At 41.6% G+C, this 8,871-nt stretch overlaps 1 pseudogene; it reads right to left on the bottom strand.

Annotated features, from left to right (window-relative positions):
- Positions 1–1,124: 1,124 nt before the first annotated feature.
- LOC129147759 (jun dimerization protein 2-like) lies at positions 1,125–1,640 on the bottom strand (annotated as a pseudogene).
- Between the last annotated feature and the right edge of the window lie 7,231 nt (positions 1,641–8,871).

Genomic DNA, 8,871 nt, shown 5'->3' with positions numbered 1-8,871 from the left:
GCCACTGCTTGCCATCTGTGCAGCGCTGCCTTCCTGTGCAGGCAACAGGCATGGGGTGTGATGGCTTGGCTGGCCTGGGCCTCCCTCTGCAGGGCGATCGCTGGCTGGCCACACACCTGGCCTGGGCCTCCCTTTTTTTTTTTTTTTTTAAGTAAGAGTGATGTTTACTGAGTGATACAGAACTGAGTACTATGAAGGGTTTACCAGGATGGAAATGCACTGCACCCCACACTTCCTGCCACCCCCAACACCCAGAGACTACAGTACTTAGAAGTTACATGCAATGGCCATAACTGCTGAATATCTATTTGTAACAAACAAACCATAGCATATTTATACTGTATCACATCAAGTGATTATACAAATCCATTTATATATTGCTTGTATAAAAGCTTTTATTTTGTAAAAAATATTTTTAAAAAAAGAAAGTATAAAAAACGTGTGCAGTTGAAAAGCCCAGGCAGGGCAGACAGTCTGTAAACATTCAGTGAGTATGTGCTTTGGAAGGGCTCCCATGCCTTGTGCCCACAGCAACTCCAGCAGGGCTGGCGAGGATGTGCCCCGGCTGCCACTCCAGGCAGGACTGAGCTGGATCACGATGGGTGGGTACAGCAGGGCCTGGCACTGTGCCCTTCTCCAGCCTTGCATCAGGATCAGGATCAGGGTCAGGGTCAGGGTCAGGGCTGGGGGCAGGCAGATTGCAGTTTCACTCTGAGTTCCATACTCAGCCTAATTTTGGTTGCAACTCATGGCTTTTCCTGGCTGCTCAGAGGTCCTTTGGGTGGGTGCCCTGGCAGAGAGGCTGGAGAAGTGCTCCCAGCTGCCTGGTTGGGCATCTCTGCAGCCCAGAGCCTCTGTCCTGGCTCCTGCAAGCCTGACCCCAGGCAGATCAGGCCCCCATCAGGACTACTTTGGTCTCAGCACTTGGTCCTGGGTTTCATCAGCCTGGGTTTCTTCCCCTGGTGTGGCTGATCTGAGTTTCACAAAAAAGCCTGGCCGATGCTGGCTGTGTTGAGCCTCATTGAAGAGTTTTTCATGCAGCAAGGAAGAGCCCTCTGGGACCCTCCTCCTCCTCCTTCTCCTCATCTCTTCCTCCTCCTCCTCTACCTCTTCCCAGCCTGTAGTCACTTATTCTCCAGCTGCTCCAGCAGTGGGTTGCCTTCTGAGTCTGGGGTCTTAACACTGTCAGTCCTGTCGACGCAGGTGGGGCGATGTCGGTTGAGCATTGGGATGAGGTACTGCCGCTCCTGCCTCAGCTCCTCCATTTGGGTTTTCAGCTCCACATTCATGATCTCCAGCCACTCAGATTCCTGCTGCAGAAACTCCTTCCACTCCTTCTTGTTCCAGCTTGGGGCTGCCGCCACTTTGTTCTTTCCCCAGCACCTTTTCCTCCTCTCCTCTTCCTCATCTAGCTCACTTTTCACAGGTTGAGGCCTCTTTCCCAGTTTCATCTCCAGGAAGTGCAAAGGGGCGATCATGGCCCCATTGTTGTGGATGTCAGCATATTTCAGCTCCTCTGCGGTCAGGGCGGAGTTGGGGAGTCAGATCATGGGGCCAAGCCCTGGCAGAGAGCCCACAGTCATGGAAAGATTCAGGATCTGTCTAGGCATCATAGCAGGAGGAGTGGCAGTCCAGCCCTGCAGAAGCTGTGGGGAGGGGCTTCAACCCTGGGGCCTGGGCCAGGCTGCAGGTGCCATGCCTGCTCAGGAGCTGCAATGGCACTAGCCCCGCCCTGCAGCGTACAGTGTCGCCACTGCCTCTGGCCCCAGTTGCCCAGCGTCCCTCCTGCAAACTGTGGCCTGGGTCTCCCTCTTTGAGGCGATTGATTGCGGGGCTCTGCCTGCCTGCATCATTGCCCCTAACCACTCGCCTGCCTATCTGATCTCCCCGAGCTGCTATCCTGACTACCTGATTGCCCCCAGCAGCTCGACTGCCTACCTGATCACCCCTAACTGCTTGCTGGGGGGTGGGGCCAGACTGGCAAGGGCCCTGGTGGTTCTGGTCTCTGCTCGTTCTGGTCATTATGGTTGCTGGGCTTTTATTAAATAGGATAGATTTCTTAGATGGTAATTCTTAAGATCTGATATAACATACAAATGAAGTTATCAATGTAACATATATTTAAAACAATAACTATATCTGTGTATGGTTACATTTGCATTATGATTTATGAGAACATGGAAGATAAAAATAAAAATAGATAATTTGTTAAAAGAGTATATTTTAATATTTTTCTTTTTTTTCCAATTTCCTCTAATTGTGCATCAGTCTGCTGTCAAGAAAACAGAACCACCTGGCTGGAGCGGCTCAATGGTTGAGCTTCGGACCGTGAACCAGGAGGTCACAGTTGAATTCCCTATCAGGGTACCTGCCTGGGTTGTGGGCTAGATCCCCAGTGGGAGGGATGCAGGAGACAAAAGATCAAAGATTCTTTCTCATCATTGACGTTTCTCTCTCTCTCTTCTCTCTCTCTCTCTCTCTCACCCTTTATCTCTGAAATCAATAAATATATACATTTTAAAAGAAAACAGAACCCATACTATCTATTTAAAATATAGACTGCTTAAGCACAGGAATTAGAAATTTGTGCTGGAATTGCTATTAGAGCAAAGGTCAGGGAAGTTCTCACAGGAGGTCTCTGCTTGAAGCACAGAATCATCTAATGTTTAAGAAGCTAACTCTGTACCCAGCTAACATCATATATGCCATCTTTCTGTTCAAGTGATGGGGTTCAACCTCTCCAAAGAATAATAGGCTTTTATGGCAGCCTGTAACCAGGATCTCAATGGAATAAAGAAGTCTGGGATTTAAAACTCATTGTCCTGGTTTTTCCTCTGTGACATAGAGGAAACCTTACAATGGGTGGCATTAATGCCAAATTAATTGAAGACAAGACTACACAAACTGTACTGAATAATAAATATTGTTCTATAACTCAATGCAGTTGAAAGCAATAAAAGAGAAAATAATTTAGATTTTGGAAATAATTAGCCTTTGGCTTCCCAATTGTGAGACTGATATAATTGTGAAATCTGGGTTTAAATTTCTGTCTCACACTATGGGCAATTTTAACTAATCAGTACTTTATTGAATACAGAGTGTGTTTTTTATTGCTTTTCCTTCCCATTTATTTTGGTATAATATATTTCATCATAACCAACAGCCTCTAACTGTAAAACAAACCATTAGTTTATGTAAACAGTAACAAAAATTGATGTCAATTTATTAATGATATACCATTCATAATTAGATGCATCCTAAGTTTAGAGCATTAAAAGGTGAATAACACATTCATTTTAGGCTCAATAAAATTCAATACAATTATTCTAATCCAAAAAAGAATAAGAGAGTAAAATATGTCACTGCTAACTTGCTGGTTAGTAATGTAATGAGATAGTTTGTGTATTGTTCTTTTGCAAACATCTAGGTTCTAGGCAGTGTGCTAACGTCTTTCCTGAAAGGTATAGAGTGAAAGTCAACTACTGATGCCCCTTCATTACTACTGACTTAACTCGATCTTTAGTCAATATAAAAATGAAAACATCATTATAATTCCATAATTAATTCAGAGCACATTACATTTCTAAGATTCCTAGGTAAATTTACTTTTTAGGTGATAATAACACAGAAAATTCTAATTTGGAAATAATCTAAATATTTAACAAGGATTTACAACAGATAACACATTTGCTAAATGCTGTGAGAAATACAAAGATGAATAAGATGCCAGCCAGTATAGCCCAGTGGTTGAGTGTCGTCCAGGACTGTTTGATTCCTGGTCAGGGCACATGCCCAGATTGGGAGCTGGATTCTCAGTAGGAGGCAGCCAATCAATGATTCTCTCTCATCATTAAAGTTTCTATCTCTCTCCCCCTGTCCCTTACCCTTTCTGAAAACAATAAAAGCATATTTAAAAAACTATCAATAAGACATGGCCCCTCCTCTCAGGGAAATTATACTACAATCATTTAAATAGTATTAGCTATTTTTTTTTTCTTTTTCAAAAAAAAAAAAAGGGGGACTAGGTCTTAATTAGCCATTAGACTAAACTTGATTCCTGCACCGAGAGTTACATAATGATGGATACAAATAAATTGGACACAAATAAATATTTATTAGGAAACATTTCCAATGGCTAAATGTTTATGTTTGGTTTATTTTCTTAGGTTAACAATATTAAATGTTTATAGAAATAAATTGTTGTTATAAAACAAAATTAGGGAATATGGAATAGTATGGGATAAAGCACTCCTCAGATATTAGCAATGTGATTTTTCCAAGTAATTTCATTTTTCTGTGTTTCAGAATGTTCAGGGTCATTCATGCTAAGAAAAAGAGTCAAGCAAATAAATTAACAGAATGTAGCTAATTTGCCATTGAGAAGCTTTAAGGCTATAAGTCAATGCTTGTAAATGCAAAACAGCAGATGTCACCTTTCCATTTGTGTTTTACAATTTTCACATCTGTTTCTTTCCTTGACTCGTAAGTTTTCAGCTTCCCTGTCCTGTTTCTGACCTCTCAGTGACAATCAGTGGAAATCTGGTGTCTAAGCATGAAACACTAGGCATGAAACACTTATGGTAAAATAAATCTAAAGACAAGACTAAAGTTTCTTCTGCTTCCACAAATAGATATTATTCAGTATAATTTAAAAAGTGGTTTTCTCTGAAAATATTATCTAATGACAAAAATATTAAAATAATCTATACTTCAGAGATTGTAGATATTCCTTGTGAGTATAACATATTATCTCTGTTAAAAAGAAACAACAGACCCAAAATGGAGGCATTTATGCTAAGTCCACCTAACCAAAGTGAAATTAAATAGCTAACTGAACTATAATTTTGACTGTCCCCAGGAGTATAATGTTAACAATCAGTCTGGAATTTCCTGGTCAGCATCATTGAGGTAATACAGTTTTTGTCACTCAGAGGGAGGTGACTTTGCCAAAAATAACCCATTTTAGCTGTTGTTTACGACTTCCTTGTCCCACACTCTCTCTACCTTTAGAAACCTTTTCTTTCCTATAAGCCTGCGTTCCTCTTTTATACTACTTAGATGGTATTCTGCCTGATTTATGAAACATTGAATAAAGCCAATTTGACTTTAAATTTACTCAGTTTTTTTTTTTTTTTTTTTTTAATAGATTTGGTGGCTGCTATGGTGGGATCCAAAGCAAACTTTGACAGCACATGGGAACAATGAAAATCAGGCGTGGTACCCACATATCTTTTCTGAGTTCTAGCTTTCTCTTTCTTTTCTGAGGGCCACGGATGTTCCTCTTGGTTCTGAGTCCCACTGTATGTTGTTGTTTTGTTTTGTTTTTTCATTGCTCTCCTGATCAAATTGGCTTTTCAATACACAGCAGGCCAGCTTGAGCTGGCAGACAGTTCTGGCCCCTGGTCATTATTTCAGACCACAATTCTCCCTTAATATATGGAATCCATCAAGATCTGTTTCTGTCCCAAGATCCACATAGCTATTTGTGGAAGTTTGCAGTTTCCCTTTTATTTGGATCCCCCAGTTCAAAGTCCCATTTGTTGAGGTCTGCTGGTTGAATCCTTTCTCTAAAGGTCAATGGAGGGAATTGCTGATGGTATGCCCAAGGTCTTTCTTCTCTTGGCCAAGATACAACAATGTATCTTGATTACTAGAGATATATTAGGGTGCTCATGTTTGTTTGTCTAGTTTTGTGTAAAGGTTAATTACTAATGGGAATATCACAAGTCAAAAAGCCACAGAATTTGATGGGCATGGCTTAAGTATTTAACAGCTGTTAGAGCTATTGCCATCTAACTATGCTAGGAAAAGTTGGTCATGAAATAGATTAGACTGATACCAGCTCACACACCAATATCCAGAAAATGTCCATGCTACTAGATACATTGTAAAACACCACACAATCTCCATCCAATGGCACATCTCTCTTGGGTATTTATTTGGCTTAGAGATTCCCAAGGCTTAGATAAAGAAATGGGATCCTCAAGTTTCAAAAAATTGAATGTTCCACCTTTAGGCATACCTGCTTACTTTATGTCTAAGAACTATGGTCCTGGAAGCTTTATATATTTACAAAAATGGCAAAATCTTACTAAGACATCTGGAATCACAAAGTCATTACAGCTAACATTCCAATTAGAGAAGATTATTTAAGAAGTACACTTGAAAGCAACACTTTCCAGCTCAACAAAGAGAATGGGGTCCCTATTTTAATTGGCATGCAGGAGCCTCCAAATTCTTGAAAATTCCCAAACTGCTTCACTGAAAGGTTAATAGCAAAAGGCTAATGAACAGTGAAAGGCACAGAGGTACCCAATTCAAAAGACCCTAAGATTGATGTGCCTCCTACTACTCCCTTCTATCTTCCTTTACCTGAGTGCTCACAGTCTATACTAATGCTCTGTCTGAATTGCCTTTTCCCTCTAAAGTGAGCACAAGACCATAAACAGATCTGCCAAGTTAGTAGCCTTAGCTGCAATAGCTCCAAGGCAAGAAATCTTAAACAACACCCAGCCCTCTCCCTTGCACCTTCCTCGGTGTCCATTATCAAAATACTGACCCACAAATCAGTGTCTCATGTGCAATCAACTGGGACACTGGGGAAAGATGGGCCTCAAAGCTTTTGTACAAATCACTAGGCCCTCAAAAGATATGGTGCCCTCCAAGAATTGACACGCCCCTGAGAGATTCTCTATTGCAAAAAAGTTAGATTGCTGCTGGCCAGCGTGGCTCAGAAGTTGAGCATCGACCTATAAACCTGGAGGTCACAGTTTGATTCCTGGTCAGGGCACATGCCCGGGTTGCGGGCTCAATCCCCAGTAGAGAGTGTGCAGAAGGCAGCCAATCAATGATTCTCATCATTGATGTTTCTATCTCTTTTGCCCTCTCCCTTCCTCTCTGAAAAAAAAAAAAAAAGTTAGGTTGCTGAAGCCAATGAAAGTAATAGAGCTACTGATGTCCAGATAAAATTAAGAAAGACATTGAGAAGGATAATTAATTTAGATAATGATTTAGTAAATAAATTTTGGAGTCCAATTTCAAAAAAAGGTATGTGTGAAACTGTGAAACACAAACACACATGTATACACACATACACACACACTATCTTTATAGAAACAAGAGCAATGACTTAGTAATAGAAAATATCTTTCAAATAGGTAAGCTTATCACCATTCTATAGATGAGAGAATTACTATCTGAGACTCTTCCTGCCAAATCCTGGCCTGCCCCTTTTCTGTACATGGATGTCAGATCTGCCTCAAGGTATGAAGGACTCACCTGCTTTCTCCTCCATCTTTCACAGATTTTACCCATCAATAAATCTGTTGCAATTCCAATTGTATTTCAGTGTCTGCTTCCAAAAGACCCAGTGACGTAAGGACTGTAGAATAATGTATGCACAGAATTTGACACATGATATCTACCTGATTGCCATCTTCTCACTCAGATCAGACCTAATATAACTCCTTCTCACCATCACCCTCTCTGAGTCATCTGTAGTATTTTGCTTTCCTGGTTTGTTTGGAGGCTGGTTTTTGTTCACATCTTTATCATGGAACAACCCTAAGAACAGCAAGGAAATGAGAATTGCTGTTAGATTAGAAAATAAGTTTATCCAAGAAATTATATACTGACATTTTTCTATAAGTTAATGATTTAGCATGTATAACCACAATAATTACGTGATTAATCTAGGACTTTTTTTTTTTATGAAAAGGAAACATTAAGCCAGAGTCTGTAGTTGCAGGATTCAATGTAAATACAAATGTTTGTTTTTTTTAAGAGTAGTATACACCTTTATGTCATAGAATTTTATAGTATTTTCTATGTTGGTACTAGTTATATAAATCACCAGCATAAGCAACTCTTTTCTCATAAGGGAAATTGTGTCACTACAGAGAAACACTCATGTTTGAGAGTCAAATGATTTGTGTTGTGTAGAGAATGATTAAGGACTGTGAAATAAATTGGCTAACACTGTGCATCTTTTGCAAGCATTTTAGCTTTCATTAGAAATGCAATTTTACATGAACTATAGCCATGGTGGTGAAAGAAAAAAATCCACAGCCTGAAATATTATTAAATTTACTAGAGGCCTGGTGAATGAAATTTGTGCATGGAGGGTGGGTCCCCTCAGCCCAACCTGCACCCTGTCCAAACCAGAACCCCTCGGGGGATATCCGACTGCCAGTCCTAATCTCTCACCTGCCTGCCTGTCTAGTCACCTCGAACTACCCCCCCTGCCAGCATGATCTCCCCTCATTGCCTCTGCATGCTGACCTGATTGCCCCCAACTGCCCCCTACCCCCTGCCAGCCTGGTTGCTTCTTACTGCCCCCTCTGCTAGCCTGGTTGCCTCTAACGCGCCCCCCCCCCACCAGCCTGGTTGCCCCACACAGCCTGCTGTTCAGTCATTTGGTTGCCCCTCACTAACCCCCCTGCCAGCCTGGTTGCCCCACGCAGCCTGCTTGTTCAGTCGTTTGATCATCCCTCAGGCCAGCCCTGGGCAGCTCGGCAGCTTACATCTGAGGCTTGCCCTGGGGAGCTGGGGGGCTGAGGGGACTGGGGGACTCTGGAGGCAGGTGCACGGAGCGGCTGTGCCACATGCCTGCTGCACTGGCAGGGCTGAGGTGACTGGGCGCCGCCATCTTTGAAGGTGTGGCAGTCAATTAGCATATTCCATCCTTATTGGCTGTGGGCACTGCTATCTTTGTGAGGGTGTGATGGTCAATTAGCATAGTTCCTCTTTATTAGATAGGATATCTGTGAACAGGGTGGCAGATAAAAAGTGATAATTTACTCATAAGGATATAATAATCAAATCATTTTCTAATGGTATTTTAAATATATTTTCTCTTCTGAGTATAGAACC

This window comes from Eptesicus fuscus, chromosome 3 (assembly GCF_027574615.1).
Source record: "Eptesicus fuscus isolate TK198812 chromosome 3, DD_ASM_mEF_20220401, whole genome shotgun sequence".
Taxonomy (NCBI): Eukaryota; Metazoa; Chordata; class Mammalia; order Chiroptera; family Vespertilionidae; genus Eptesicus; species Eptesicus fuscus.
The sequence above is the reverse complement of the archived record's forward strand: the minus strand, read 5'-3'. Positions and strand labels throughout refer to the sequence as shown.